Source organism: Micropterus dolomieu, linkage group LG05, assembly GCF_021292245.1.
Source record: "Micropterus dolomieu isolate WLL.071019.BEF.003 ecotype Adirondacks linkage group LG05, ASM2129224v1, whole genome shotgun sequence".
In the NCBI taxonomy this organism is placed as follows: domain Eukaryota; kingdom Metazoa; phylum Chordata; class Actinopteri; order Centrarchiformes; family Centrarchidae; genus Micropterus; species Micropterus dolomieu.
Genome location: NC_060154.1, coordinates 6228462 through 6245372, shown reverse-complemented (window position 1 = coordinate 6245372; position 16911 = coordinate 6228462). Strand labels below are relative to the sequence as shown.

The 16911-nt window shown below is 40.9% G+C and overlaps 1 long non-coding RNA gene across 1 annotated transcript; it reads right to left on the bottom strand.

The window, feature by feature from the left end:
- Positions 1–12001: 12001 nt before the first annotated feature.
- On the bottom strand, positions 12002–16466 carry LOC123970750. Its single transcript, XR_006825047.1, has 2 exons — positions 16248–16466; positions 12002–12357 (listed from the first exon to the last, which is right to left on the bottom strand). It is a non-coding gene; the product is annotated as an uncharacterized LOC123970750 (long non-coding RNA).
- Between the last annotated feature and the right edge of the window lie 445 nt (positions 16467–16911).

Genomic DNA, 16911 nt, shown 5'->3' with positions numbered 1-16911 from the left:
CTGATAACTATGTTTTATGTTCTTGCTAAAAATGACTAGGTCATTGCACATCTTCATAAGATTCTTCTTTATACATGCACATGTAAGAACATCCTGCCTCCAAGCACTGATGTGGTATGCTAAAGTAAAGTCAATATAGAAATTTAAAATGGAGGCAGTCAATAAAGGCAGGACCAACATACATAACTGGAAAACTGGATTATATATCATATCATATCATCAGATTCTATGTCAAATTTACCATGGCGCCACTTGGTGACCAGTAGAGGTTAATTCACTAAAGCTCTTCTCCAATCATAGCTTAGCAACCGTAATAAGGCATAGCAGGCCTGAATACAAATATATACAATCCAAGCCGAAAACAAAAACACTGGAGGCAAATGTAAGTAATGGATTAGACAGTGTTTCTCTGTTCTAACATAAGCTGCAACTGTTAGCATGTCTGGCTAACTAGCTTACTGCATACAGTAGTAATGTAGCATTACTTTCAAAGCAAAAGAGGATATCATTAGCTAACTATAATTATACAATTATTTTGTGGGATTACAGGTTATGTCTGAAAAATCCCTGCTCAAGAATGAAACATTGTGTGAGAGCTGAGATACAACTGGCTATATCAGACTTCAGGCTATCATTAGCTTCCTTTAACACTCATTTACACTCCAACTTCAGCTAAACTCACCTCGCCTCTCTCAAACTTATTCCATCCATCCATCCATCCATCCATCCATCCATCGTCAACTGCTTATCCTACGTACAATGGCCCAGGAGCCAATCCCAGGCTGCAACCTAGGCCGCATGTCTTTGGACAGTGATAGTGACGTTTTACTAAAAGTTCTAAAAATTAGTCAGCTCTAAATGGTGTTTTCACCTGAAATCAAGGACCCATTGTTACAAAAATTACTATGAATTTTGTTGGTAAATCTCATATGTGCAGAGGTAGAACGGAAAGACTTGCAACTTTAACTAATGGGGACTGGAATTAGTAAAGCCTTAACTAATTCACAGAAACATGATTTTCTGTTTATTGTTTATTCGCACAGGAAACCTATATGAAGACGGCACAAGAAGATTCAACAAGAAGACTGCTACCGACTGCTTAACTGAACAACAAAAAGACAAGAGCATGTTCAGCGGATCGTGGTACCCATAAGGCCTTGCAGGGGCCCAGTGGGTGGGGTTACAAGGAGGCAGAGATGAAACTGACCAACGACAGGCCGTCACCTGGGGATATAAGCTCCACCCACCACTGATCTGGGGTCAGGGTGACTGACAGCTTGTCCAACGCCTCATACGCCGCCACCTGAATCATCATTGGCCCACAGTACAGGTAGGAAATGAGGAGGATAGAGGAGAGGAGAGGAGGAGCTTTTGCGTCTCTCAGAGTATTGTTCGTCATTAACAGCAGCTTTCTTAATTATCACCCTGACAGTGGAGCTGGAGGAGGGGTGATGAAAAGGGGAGCTGAAGGGTAGGGAGGGTGAAGTGTGGGAAGAAGGAAATGTTTTAAGAGGGCTAAAGAGGTTGAACAGTTTAAGATAGTAAGGCAGGTGGGACATAATATTAGTTATGTTAACTTATTATTAGTTATGTTAAGTTATAAAGGAAAGAGGAGGATATAAGGGTAAGAGTAGCTTTTCTGACCATGAAAAGTTCGTCCCTGTTCCAAATGACCACTCAAAGGTGAGGCAAATGTCTCTGGCTCCTCCTAGCTGCATCCCACTGCCCCCCCGATCTCTATCCACAAATTCTGTCTCTTGCATATCTATGTTGTCTCAATGCAGTCCGGTGGTTGAAGACAGCAGTTGGACTTTGAGGTTTTTACTAGAAGCATTTGTGAAACTGTAAAAACGGGCATTGGAAAATTAATTAAATGCAAGGGATAACAACTCATAAACAAGAGCTGCACCGAAGGTACGGTAAAAATGAATTAGTACAGAAATAAGCAAACTAAATTCACAAAATTACAGACTTAACTGTCAAATTGGTTGCATTGTCCCGCATGGCTGGCGAGATATTACCAGTGAACAAAACTGAATCTTTATAGGAATTACATCGCTGTGCCGTTAGTAGACATACTGTACACAAGTAGTCAAAAAACCTGAAAGTAAAAAGAGAAAAATATGTAACAGCTAGCCCAACAGTAATCCAACAATTACTTTGAATGTTGTATTAGTAACATGTTAGCCTCATGCAGCAAACATATTGGTCAGCTTGGTTAGCATTACACTGAGCACACAATTCAAACGGGATCAAAAAATTGTTTCGCCATTGACTACCGTACATATATTTTCCAAAGGTCTCTCTAATATGTGTTTGGTGACAGATTTGACAAAAGCTATGTAACCATGTCAGTTAAACTGCTATGGAACTTTATCAGTAGCAGTTTTGAATAACAACACAATACTCAACTACAACAAACTGCGGGTGACACCCACAGAAACATTCCTAAGTACTTCAGACTGTTTGACTAATTAAATTCATGTTCATATGTAATTTGAATGATTCATGTGGATTTTGTACAATCATCAAGCTGCTATTGTTCCCCCTGATTCCAGTCACCAACATCACACCATGTGGTAATAAGCAGCACAAGCACACAGGTACTCAGGTGACTGTGAAACTGCAGCTGTGGCAGCAGTAGCAGCTGGCAGATGAGTTTTGTTTTACCAAATGAGACACTGAGGTGCATGAGAAACTTTTTGAACCAGGGTGCTGATAAAGGTTAATATCCAACAAGCAGTGAAAACAATGACCTGAGCAATGTATGCTATCCGTAGGCATATGGAACATTTCAGATTCAAAGCTGATTATATTAATTATATTATATTAAGAGCAAATTGTGGGTAACGTGAGATTTGAGAAAATGGCAGTGCAATAAATATGGAAACTTTGTAGGTGTTAGAAGGAGACAATAAAATATTTTTAGTTTAGTATATTATATCTAGTGCTGGGCAACGGTTAAATCGCATGATTTTCTTGTAATTAATCCCATTGTAATGTGCAAAATTGAATAATATATTCTAAAGTAGTGTATTGCGCACTTTTAATTTTAATGTACTGCTATACACACAAAAGTGCAATAACATGTGGTTTGTCAACACTTTAAACAAATAAGGTGCATTTTACCAGCAGTTTTCCCTTTACACAGTAGCAATAAAATATTTCTTGTAAACCTCAACTTAAATATTAATGTAATCAAATCAAATAATAAACCAAAGCTATTTGCCACTGCCAGGGGATTACCTTTTATCTTGTTAAAACAAGTCAGAGTCCAGTCAACACTTGCCAGCTGCCGAAGTTGAATTGTCTTGAACTTTTTGTACGCGCAGCACAAATAATTGGAAGACAGACTGATCCTTGCTGTTTGTGAGTTTCCAGAATCTATTGCTGTTTTCTAAATAGTTATCAGGACATCAACAGGAGGGAATTTGCATGGCAGAGCCGCAAACTAGATGAAGGCCTAACAGGTACAGTTATTTTTACCTTATTTTTACCAATTTTAACTTAAGTTAAATAGGCTACAGCTGTGTAGCGCACAGAAGCCGTTGACATGGTTACTATCCATAGAGCGCCTGCTGTTTATTCGCGGAGCGCTTGTCTCCCTTTCTGATCACCGGAGCAAAGAGCAACCCCACGGGGCCAAGCGACTACGTTGCAATTTTAAGGACGTTCCTAAGACCGACATCTTCCCCAATACTAATCAGCATGCAGTGTGTAGCTATCCATTTCGCTATGGCATTTAATTGTTTGCTTGTCTTGCTTTTGTTTATCTAGGCATAGGCTACTTCTCCCACACGCAGCATCCAACGTAGACTGCCGAAGCCTCCCTCTGCTGCTTGTTTGGGTGGGTGTTTTGCAGGCTGATCAACATCCCAGACCTCCTGTGACCCATAATTTGACTGTATATGTATTCAGAGCCAGTGAGCAACGGACTTTCAAAATAATAATAGCCTAATTAAAACTGCATTAACGTGCAATAAAATAATTGTCGGCATTAACTAATTAATGCTTTAACGCAATAATAACGCGTTAACGTGCCCAGCCCTAATTATATCTTTTGTGTTGTAGACAATAGTGTTCTTTTAGGGTCAGGGGGACTTGGTTTGTTGTAACTGCTGCAGTACAGGTATGCTACATTTTGGGTGATAGACCACACTCAGAAGATGAAACATTTACTCACAGACCAACACGCATCATCAAAGCTGGATTTACAGGCCTGCTTTGACTGCACTGACTGGAGTGTTTTTGAGTCTGCAGCCACTGACCTGGACAAACTAATTGACACTCCTATATCAGTTTTTGTGAGGACAACCTTCCGCACATACAACAACCAAAAACCCTGGTTCACAGCGAAACTCAGGCAGCTTCGTCAGACCAAAGAGGAGGCCTTCAGAAGTGGGAACAGAGTCCCGTATAACCAGGCCAGGAACACTCTGACTAAGCAGGTCAAAGCAGCAAAGAGATGCTACACTGAAAAGCTAGGAAACAGCTTCACAGCCAGTAACCCTGCGTCAGTGTGGAAAGGCCTGCGGACACTCACTAACTACAGGAGACCATCTCCCAACTCTGCTGGTACTCAATGTCTGGCTAACGAGCTGAATGGCTTCCATTGTAGGTTTGAGAAGCCCACAGTCACACCTCTCCCCCGCTCCAACACCATCTTCAAACAGTCACCTTCCCCCTCTGCCCCCGCCCCTCTCCGACCCCTCACCTGCACTCACGATCTGTGAGGGGAATGTGCGCTAGCTCTTCCAGAGGCAGAAGATCAGGAAGGCTCCTGGCCCAGACGTTGTGTCACCATCCTGCCTGAAAGACCGCAGACCAGCTGGCCCCCATCTTCTCACAGATCGTCAACAGATCACTGGAGCTGTGTGAAGTTCCCTCCTGCGTCAAACGCTCCACAATCATCCCGGTCCCCAAAAACCCCTCCATCTCTGGATTAAATGACTACAGGCCTGTTGCCCTGACATCTGTAGTCATGAAGTCCTTTGAAAGACTGGTGCTGGCCCACCTGAAGGACATTATAGGCCCCATGCTGGACCCCCTGCAGTTTGCCTACAGGGCTAACAGGTCAGTGGATGATGCAGTCAACTTGGGACTGCATTACATCCTGCAACACCTTGACTCTCCAGGGACATATGAAAGGATCCTGTTCCTGGACTTCAGCTCGGCGTTCAACACCATCTTCCCGAACATCCTCAGCACCAAACTCACCCAGCTCACTGTGCCAGCCTCCACCTGTCAGTGGATCACAAACTTCCTGACTGACACGAGTCAGCAGGCGAGCCTGGGAAACATCACATCCAGCACCCGGACTATTAGCACTGGCGCCCCCCAGGGGTCCATGCTCTCCCCACTGCTCTTCTCCCTCTACACCAATGACTGCACCTCAGGTGACCCATCTGTCAAACTCGTGAAGTTTGCTGACGACACAACGGTCATCGGCCTCATCCGGGACGGTGATGAGTCGGCGTTCAGACGGGAGGTTGATCAGCTGGCTCTCTGGTTCGGTAAGAACAACTTAAAGCTTAACATGCTCAAAACTGTGGAGATGACCGTGGACTTCAGGAGGAGCCACCCCACTCTGCCCCCCACCACCATACTCAACAACCCTGTGTCTGCTGTGGAATCCTTCAGGTTTCTGGGATCCACTGTATTCCAGGACCTAAAGTGGGAGCCCAACATGGACACGGACATCAGCAGAGGATGTACTTCCTGCGCCAGCTCAGGAAGCTCAACCTGCCTAAGGAGCTGCTGATCCATCACTGTCTTGTTTGGATCTGCCACCAAAAAGGACAAGGACAGACTACAACAGACAGTCAGGACTGCAGATAAAATCATCGGTGCACACCTGCCCTCCATTCAATACTTTTCCAGAGTCAGGAAAACGGGCAGGAAACATCACTGCAAATTCATCTCACCCTGGACACAACCTGTTCCAGCTTCTCCCCTCTGGTGGGCACTACAGAGCACTGTACGCCAAAACCAACAGACTCAGGAACAGTTTCTTCCCACAAGCCATCACTCTGATGAACAGCTGTCTCTGACTCACAGTGTCAGGAACAATTCCTGTGCAATAATTCCTGTTTACTGGCTACTACTTACCATTTATTTATTTATTCATCATTCTCCATTTCAAAGCGGTTCATACTGTTCATATTGTCATCTTGTAGCTGTATACCAAATCCACCTACCTCATGTACATAACACCACACATAATACTTATTTATTCCAGCATTCTTTGCACTCATTACACTGATTACATGTATGCTTGCTCAGTCTGTCTGTATGTTTTTGTTTATAGTGTGTATATATATATATATGTTCTCTATACTGTAGCCTGTGTTTGATTTTATTACTTGTGTTATTGTATAAGTAAGCACATTGAGAGCAGTGTACAATACAGAGTCAAATTCATATGTGTACACATACCTGGCAATAAAGCTGATTCTGATTAGTTATCCAAATAGCTATCAAAAGTGAGTTTATAGTTTTGTAAAATGTCCAAATCGCTCACACTTTTCAGTTGATGATCAGTGACATGAGGACAGAAGGATATTTATTCTATGAGCCTGTTGGCAATCAACCACACACCATAGCTAGGGTATGTCACTCTTGTGGATAGACTTTCTCATTAAGTTCCAAATGTCTGCTGTGGGAATAAAGTTTATTGCCCACAACATTCAGAGACAGAGATGAGTCTGTCAACAGTTAGATCTCTGACTAATGAAAGCTTATTTCCCCTTGTGCTTCTTTCACATCCTTCAGAGCATTCTGCTTTAATAGCTAAACTGAGGGCAAGGATCTGTCTAAAAGATTTTTTCTACTGGTGAGCTAAAAATCCTTCTAATTTAACTTTGAATTGAACAATGCTGGATAAGTATGTTTTACCTTCAGGAGTTCTTTGGCTCCCAACAAAACAGAGTAACCGTTAAAATGTGATCTACAATATGTATCACTCAAACACCTTTGTGTGTGTGTGTGTGTGTGTGTGTGTGTGTGTATTTTTGAGTGGGAGTTTGTGTTGGCGTATATGTGCCAGCCACATTGTGTTTTTTTGCCCTCTGTCCTTCCTCTCTCTCTCTCACTCTTTCTCTCTTTCTCTCCGTCTACTGTTGCCACAGAAACCAGTCCTACTCATCCCTGTTCGCTGAGTCAGGAAAAGGAGGGTGTACTGTAGTTGACTGGGGTGATCCTATCAGAATCACTAGGTGGCATCTCAGACCCATCTACCAAACAGCATCTGGAGGTTTGTGGCAATTTGGAGATTTAAAGACACATTCAGCTGTTAGAAACCATCAACTGAAATCACCGCAGAAGACTGGATGAAAAGACCTCCCATTTAATTTGGCCTTGCAGCTCCTTTATGGTTATTCAAAACACGGTTATAATGTAGACTATGCCAGGGTTCAGCTCAGTTCAGTGACAATTTTTTCTATTTAAAGAACCTGAGATGAAAGATGAAATGGGCACTTGAACTTAAAGGAAAGCTGCTACTTTCTGAAGAAATGGATTTTCTCTAGTGATTTCATACTGCACCTGGAGTCCAACAAATTAAGTCATCACAAATGTTTAAACAGCCCGGCGGTTTTCCGCATTCTTCTTTTTTATCTCCACAACTAATATCCCACTAGTTTACACTTAATCCATCACTGTATACTGTCCCACCCGTGTGATGTGATATGAAGTGATATCACATTAAAGGGGCTATACTGTATGTTGTTTTTCAGTGAAATTACTTATTAATAAATCAAATTGTTATTGCCTTTTTGTCGATTGGCTGTAGCCTCGCTTAGAAATGAAGCACAAACCTGTTTTCTTTGTTGCAACAAAGAATAGCCACTATTCTGCTTTTAATGTGAAGGTATTGGGTTGGGATGTAGAGCCTCTCTCTGACTACAGCGACATGCAGTCCACTAACAGTATACACTGACAACATACAGTACTGCAACAAAAGGGTGCAGGACAACAACAAAGAGGAAGACCCATCTGCTACAGTAATATTACTTATTGTGTAACTGTTATAAAGTGGGACAACAATCTCAATGATAAAATTCAGTCTAGCTCACAATATCATCCAATACATGTAGCTGTGTTGACATTGCTGAGCCTCCGGAATAAGGTACACAAATAGTAATGTTAGGTACTGCATAGCAGACAGGCAAGCTAACGCCGATGTAGGTAAATGCAGTCAGTGTAATGTTATCATGTAACAACCATGGATTAGTTCAATCCCAAGCTGATACAAATATTACTTTAACAGTGCAGTGGGAGTTTCCAGCATGTTGTGTGAAGCTGTCTCCCTGTCTGCCTATTGCCACTGTCACAATAACAGACGTAAAATGTACAAAAACAGAGCCTGAACATGTATGGAGAAAAGCAACATCCGGCATACCTAAGTTTCCGCGTTTATTGCAGGATCTCTGAATGAAAGCTGTTGTTTCGAATTGTGCTCGCTCATGAGTTCAAGCCTGTGGTTCAAGCACACGTACGAGCACACGCCTGGTTGCAATTTTAAAACCGCACCGCTAATTGCTGCTGAAAACTACATATTGCCCCTTTAAAGGAATTGTTCAACAATGGACAGTCTATGGCCTATTATGAATCAGTAGCTATGTGGGTATGTTGGGTTGAGCACTGTCTTTATATACTCTGCTCCAACTGGACAGTTTTAACATGGTAAGCATTTTAGAAACGTCATTGTATCAATACTTTACCTGCTCTGGAAGCGGACCTGACTCCAAGAGCAGTAAACAAATCTCTGCTTCCATTTCCTCGAGCATTAAAACAAGCTCTCGCTCAGATGTTGCTCGCATTGCAACAGATGACATTTGCCTAAAGTTGAGTTTTTCTTTCACCTGGAGTACTGCTGGGTGGCTTTTACAGTTCTGCAGCTCGGCGACTGAGGTCCCGTTCACAATAAATAGTAGCGTATTGTTGCGCCAGCTTTTGACTGTGAATGGCCTACGACACATCAGGCATATATCTATGTGCTATAGTTTTAGGAAACAGCGGGATTTTTATATCTTATGTAGATTGCAGTCTCACAGTCCTGCAATAAATTCTACCTTCATGAAGGGTTATTATGTTCAGTGATGTTGATAATTTTGGAGACTGTAGTTTTTGCTGCTGTTGAAGTGTATTGTATTATACTGACAGGCGTTTCTATGACTTGGTCCACCCCATTTTTATCAATGTGGGTAGGTTAAATAACAGAAACACATTTGTTTACATGAGCTAGTTGTATACAAGCATACAACTAACTCATCCTTTGGGAACTATGTTTATCTCACAACGTCCCCCACAGACTCAGTGGGGGACTCACCAACATAACTGAGCTGTAATTAACACAATACAAAGAGCAGAGTGTACTCTGGGTGGCATGAATTGCATGCAGGCATTTTAAAGAATAAGATGAGACTTTATTTTTCTAGATTTGAAACACAATATATGGTGTGTAAAAGATTATGTCTGCAATATTTGTATTTTAGGGCCAAGTGCTTCTTTAAATAGCTCATTTGTGGGTGGCATTTGCTGTAATGACTCCTTTGTAATTGCAGTTTCTTCTCCATAGAGGAGGACAGTAGAGCAACAGAAGAGTTGGGCAACTTCATAATAACTGAAGCAACTGCAAATGAATGCCGTGGCACCAAATCTTCAGTCTGGGCTAAACTGAACATAGTTAATGGCTTTTGTGAGCAACTCCTGTGTGATTCACTCCTGGGGCCACATTACAGGAACATCCAAATGAGAAAATCCTATCTTAATCCCACTTAAGAAAGCAATTTAGAGTTTTTCCAAAACAGAAGGAGTGTTGCCGAATGCAATGTCTGTTGTCAATCAAGCAGTAGTATTACAATTTTTAAATCCCCCTCAATCTGCTGCAGAGACATCAAATAACTGATCTGATGGCATGATTCAAGATTGACTCAGATGGAACCAATAAAATATTGTAAATATGTCCTAAAAGCACATCAAGAGCTACAGTTCTGGTTACTGATGGATGGTTGGATGGATGTTGCTTCATAATTACAAACATCTTCAAAATGCAACACAAACATTTTTCAGGAACTGGAAAGTGTAAATGTTTACTGAGCTGTGTATGAATAGTCCATTATGCCACAATTCAATTAACATTATTTTGCAATTTCCTAGGCATTGTTTCATGAAGTTGACATCAGGCTAACTTCCAATCTGAAGGTATGTCAATGTCCCTGGATACAACTTAAGGCCAAATGTCACTCCACTTACACATGCAGCACAACCACCAGCTGTGCAAAGTGGAAAAGATCCTAATTATACCATTGTTTATTGATAGTGACACAATTTTACTTTGTCTGTGTGTTTAGGCACAGTATTGAGTTTAGGACACGCACGTTTCGGCAGTGATCAGAACCCAACACGCAACTGGTCTATGGTGTAGCTAGGCAAGGTGTGACTGTTGTTATTATACTCTGATTAAGATGTGTACGTGTACATGTTAATGTGATTATGCGCTGATTTAAGCATAATCACAGTAACATGTTGTTGTTGTTGTTGAATGACAGTGGCATGAAAAGACATTTGCAAAGACAGGGGCACAATCCTGAAAAAAAGCCATCTTGGATGCAGATGCATTTACTGTAACTAAACAACAAATAATTAACAAGTGCAGAGAAGTCCACTAACACGGTAGATAAGGGGCAAAAGTACTGATGTCCAGGGCTGGGACACAGAGCTGCCTCCTATTAATCTAGGATCCTTTAGGGAATTCCCTGTTTTGGCCAGATTATAGGCAACACGTGCCATGTGGAAAGTTCACCTTTATAAGTACAACAGCTTTTTTGGCCCACATATATTTCAGAGATTACCCAAATTAATTGAATGTGTTTTATGAGCACCAGTGAGTCCTGCAACCAAGAACCAATAAAATAATAAGATAATTAAAATTATTCAAATTGAATTCTTGAGTATGTATTGCTGCAGGCATTTCCAAGAAATGTGAGTCCCACGTCTACAAGGCCTTTGCTGCTGACCTGGCTACGATTAGGGGCCATTGGTGAAACTCACCTAAACAGTTCTGTCAGTTGTGTGAGAGGAAATGAAGTTGCAGCTCTGTTGATCACTCAAACTGATCTAAACCTGTTTTCTTACCCTGTGTTAGTGTTGGGAGTCTGGCTATTCCACATTAATCCAAGTGAGTAAAGCAAAGGGGTTTGCATATAGAGATGAGGATTTAGAGGATCTTTATCTTACAGAGAGTAAAATTCATAGATATGCCTTTTCCAACCAAAGTAATGCCTTAAGAATAATAATAACAACTTTAATTTATATAGTACCCAAGAACACTTTACAGAATTTACTATATGTGACACAACAACAAAATTTTTGATTTGTGTTTTTTTGAAAAACTACTGCTTAAAGGAGTTTCCAGGCTGTGGTGAACATATAGTGTTTCAGACATTTTTTTTTAACATGTCCAGGGATGAAGCATTGCAGATATCTGCATGGAGGGATTTGTAGGTGAGAAGGAGGATTTTGTAGTTGATGCGAGACTTGATTGGGAGCCAGTGAAGGTGGATGAGGGTTGGGGTGATGTGCTTGTGTGTGATGTTTGGACATACTGGAGCCTGTCCAGGTTTTTGCTGGGAACCCCATACAGGACTCCATTGCATTAATCCAAACAAGAAGTTATAAAAGCATGTATGAGGGTTTCTGCCACAGGGTCAGATTGTAGAAAAGAAGTGGACGTAGCCACTGTGACGTCACCCAATGGTTTGTGGACTACTGTTTTTAAGCCTTGGTTTTAGCTAGCTTGGTTAGTAAGGTGCATCCATAATTCACATTAGCTGCAATATTATAATTGGGGTGCTAACTCTGGCTAGCGAAAAACACACTTAAAACAAAATTACTTACTGGGAAAAAAACTAACTACAGTACTACAACCTATTGCTGAAGAAGACATTGTTCTTAATGCTGTATTGAGGAAGAGTTGAAACTAGTGACTGAGACCATTAACTCATTAGGAAAGTAATTTACTGAGGTAAATCAAGTGAGAAGTAGGGTCATTTTGTCATAGATTACAATGCAGTCTGACCACTTGTAACCAGAGGAGTCACCCCCTGCTGGCCATTAGAAAGAATTCAGGTTTAAAGCACTTCCACATTGGCTTCACTTTTCAAACCCAGAAGATGCCGCTTGGTTATTGTGCACATATTCACATGATCTAGAATCTAGACCAAAGTGTACTCATATCTATGTCTTCTCTATCCATCTGCATCTCTCTATTCGCTCCTCTACTGTCCTCTCTTCCTCTCCTCAGGTATCCTTTCTTTCTCAGCGGTGGCAGGAACAGTCGCCATAGCAACAGAGAGCCTACAGTGAAGTGAGAGAGAAAAGAAAAGAGAGGGATATTAAAGGAAAGACGGAGGGAGGGGAAACTTTAAGTCAAAGCTACACTTCACATCCATCTCTGCATCACAGTGTATGTCTTTCGCTCTACATCTGTGTTTTCTTTTTTTCTTCACATAGATTGGTTTCCTAGAGCTTCTCCTGGAGCTTTCATCTGCTTATTCTAGCTATCCCTCCAGCTTTATTTCTAATCCTTTATCCATCCCTCTGTGTCCTGGAGTTAAGGGCCAATTATACCTTCTGGATCTGTGAAACATGGTTTATGATACACACAAGTACACTTTCTCTCGTGTGTGTATATGTGTGTATGTTCTTTATGTAGCTCCTCCTTCATTGTAAACAGGGAAAAGTGGATTCTTGCTTGAGGTAGACATTGCTTGTTAGCTGCGTTATTTACTTGTTTTTGGAGATGTTGTGGGCTGTTAAAGTGTCTCCTGACTGGAGGGCCTTCTCATTATTAGGTGTCTTTCACTCTACTTTTCATCCTGCAATTTCAGTTTTTCTGAAATGTAAAAAAAGGCTAAATATATTCTATCCTAAAAGACTTGTGTGATTAAGGTTTTAAGGCATTTGAAAAAGTCAGTGGATATCCACATCTCTGAAATGGAAATTATAAAATGTTTATGTCCTCGTGTGGTATGGGGTTGTGCTGGAGAAGTGAGAGAGTGTATGTGTACTGTATCTGTGTGTGTCGCTCAGCTTTAATCTCATTCATATATTCATCAGCAGGCAGAAGTGCTGACGCAAGTGAGAGGGAGAGGAGGCAGAAAGTGTGAGATAAAGTGTGAGGAGGAGAATGAAATTCAGAAATGTATCCATCTATTCATCCACCCAGAGTGCTAATGGTAATATTTGATGTAGCCATTTTACATTACTCATACAGCTGGGTGAATCTTGAATGGAGAGATTGGCAGAAAGAAAAGACAGAATAGTGGTGAAGTGTCCTGGGAAAATGTGGAAATTTAGAAAAGAGGGCAAGGATGGAACAAATCTTTCCTTTCTTGTCTTTTAACTGAAAAGTGTATTTGGGATGAAAGAGCAATTAAATCCTTAAATGAGGACCAAAATAGTATTGTTAATACACACTCTCACTGTCCACAAACACATTTCAGGTGTCCACAGTGTACTTAGCTCTCTGTTGTGTCTATCTCTCTGTTATCAAGAGAGCAAGGAAAAAACTCAGAAGAGACAAATATCAGGCAAACAGTGGGAAAAGGAAAATTAGGAAAACTAGAGAAAGAGAGAAATATATGAGCTAGAAATATAAGAAGAAGGATAGAAGAAGCATGACAGGAAAATTGTTGACCTTTGACCACATCAGTCATTTTCCATAATTTAAAAGAAGTATGTCCATGCTGTAGACAGCTGGCTGAATCTCACAGCTAACATGGTGTGACATGCATCTGTTTTTCACAACTGTAAAGGGCTGTTATACCAGTAACAACACAATGATTACATGCTGGATTGTAAACATGACATGGAGGTGTGTGTGTGTGTAGTGTATATGTGTGTATACAGGCTTGTCTAATTTTGTACGGTTTAATATGGGTTTATGTGCGCATTAAAACATAATTTGAACAGGAATTCAGCCGGTTTGTAACAAATTTACATTGCCGTTCATTCTGCGTGCAAATATATTTTGACTAATCAGCGTATTTCTATTTACACAGGAAAGTAATTTGTAGAGGGCCACTTTGAGTTCACCTACACCACATGACATTCTTTTTAATACATTATAATCTCTAATAAAGGCAAGAATGTGTTTGTGTGTGAGTGTGTGTTAATAATTTAATAAACTACAGTACAGAGCAAGCTGCTCTGCAACAGCGAGGGCGGGGTACGCTTGTGGGGGCGGGGCTTATATGTTCCGATGTGGTAGTAAAGGGAGTCATCATCACACAGGTTTAGTTGCAAAAATATTGGCTATTGCTGCTTTTTTTTTTAAACCATAAAATTATACTACTGGTCGCATGATTTCATATAGCATATATTAAAAGTACAACTTTTTAAAAAACCATTTGCATAACATGATATTCAGTTTCATGTGTTCTGATTTCTCAGAAGAATTTATACATAATTCAAGCTGTAAAGTCATGCTCCATCTTGCATGCTGTTAGTCTGCTTTGAGTGAATGTGTATAAAAATGTCTAATTACATCTCTTATGCATATTTTTTAGTAAGTAAATTCCTCTAATGGTGGTGGCAGGTGTAGTTGCTGTGCTGTACAAACCATTGCTGAGTGACTTGTTTGGCAGTTCTTATTTGGCAAGCTATAAATGGTGGATAGGTCAGTCTCAGACAAACATTATACAGTTTTATCTGCATAAATTTAGCAGTGGTGTTTTTAAATAGCACAATGATCCCTGTTCATAGAAACATGTAAAAACAATTAAGTAAATATCTGTCTATACAGTTAAAACCGAAATAGACATTTTTGAACTGCAGAATTTCCTAAAAGTGATCTTGGTTGAAAAACCTTGAATGAAAATTACAACCACCCGTGAGAGGTGCAGTGAAGAGGAGTTCAGATCCCAGTTACTAGAGCTGCCATCCTCTGTCACCATCCAGCATGAGGAGGTGGACACTGTAGACTCAAATCCTATAGTGTGTGCAATCAGCAATTGATGACCTTTGCTTTGGAAACAAGGGTTTTATAGGACTTGGGTAAACTGGAGGAGCGTGCAGGGGAGTCTATGGTGGCCACAAAGCTTAGAAGGAGCTCTCTAGAGCAAGTGTTTGGGCTACTGTAGAAACATGGCAGTGCGACATAGCAGACTCTCTTTGTGTTTTAATCATATTAAGTATAGGTCCTCTCTTAGTGTTTCACACTGTACCTTTAAACTGTAAAAGACTTGGGCTACAACAAAAGACAGGCATACCAAATTCAAAACCAAAAACAACGTGGAAAACCCACACAAAACTCTTAAAATTAGCTACAGCAGTTCCACCAACTGACCACTGCTCTCTCGCTAACGCCAGACTAAGATTGACATGTGCTTGAAGACTATACTCGCTGGAATAAATTACGGTATTGATTGTAGTACAGCTCCCATGTAATAAACCGTGGACATTTTTGGACTCTACATTTAGACGGGGGCTGTCTGAATGCACCATTAGTTTTCTGTCTCTTTGGAGATTGACCACTTCATAGGGTAAGGGGGTCTAGGTTTAGTCTGGTCGTCAGGTCCTCCTTTAAAGGATCAAGCCCTAGAGCTGGTTGCACCTAATCTTGCCTGTACCTGTTGAGATATCTTGTTCTGGACCAAAGAGTTAGATGAACAAACATACATGTGGTCTGTTGGTCTGTTTTGTGGCAAAATAAAATCTGTGAAAAACCTCTCTATGCACGTAATTCCTAGTTAGTGTTGCAGTACCAATGCTCAAAACTGTTGTCTTAATCCTCAATCATCCTAAATACAAGAACAAAGTTGCTACGCTTTACTGCACTCCAGTTACCTAGCAACGCTCATTCACAAAATGCCATATAAGGCTTAATGCAGTATAGAGGCTGAATGTACTCTCAGATTCAGAGAGAGAAGCAGAGTGAGAGGACATTAAAGAGATGTGGCTTTTCAGAGAGTAAACAACAAACTAGTGAATATCCTGCTCTGTTCTGTGTGGTATGGGTCTTATAAAGACACATCAGAGGCTTCTGGTTGCCTAGCAGGTTGTAGTTTACACCTCTGATGACCACAAAATAATCAACCTGCATCCTTACAAAGATCCATGGTCCATGGTTTCAAGTCAATTTAAGTCCTGCATACGTTGGAGCTGTTTTTACATCATACCCTGTATACAGTATCTCTGGCATGCACTGTCGCAGCTTACCATGTCATACAAATTCCAGATCCTACCTGCCACGTAATCCCATGTATTTCCCGTCTTTCCTCAGCGTGTCTCTCCATTGTCAGTCAGTTGTTCGGCCTGCTGGTCAGCCAGCCAACCAACTAGCCAGCCAATTAGTCATCTCAGTGGGAGCAGACTAAAACTTGGTTTCTTCCCACACCTAATACCCAACAGATCTTAAGGCTTACAATGCAGACAGTAATGGGCACTGTGCACAGCTTTATAAACTGCAGGTTTTGGCCACAGAAAAAGAAAATAAAACACAGTGATTCATGAAACTGGGTTTCCATAGCAACCATGGATATTTCATATTGCCAAGAAGAAGACTGTGCGACAAGGCTGCCTACTGTTCTGCTCTGCTCTCGCCTTCTCTCTTCTGTTCTACTCAGTTGTCATTGTATTCTTACAGTAGATCATTGCGGCTTCAGACTTGTTGAGGCACATGCTGTGTTGCAAACATTTTAAATGTGAATAGATGGCGTTAAATTAATGAAATAAACATTTCCTAAGCCTGCAGTGAGACGGTCTTGGCCAAGTCACTACTGTTTCAAACTTTGTTGCAACATTTTTCAAATCTCTAAAGCAGATTTTTTCTCTAAAGGTAACTTCTGGCAAATTAAACACATTTTTCTGACCATGGGGAACAATGTTAATATGTTGGTTTCCAAAGCA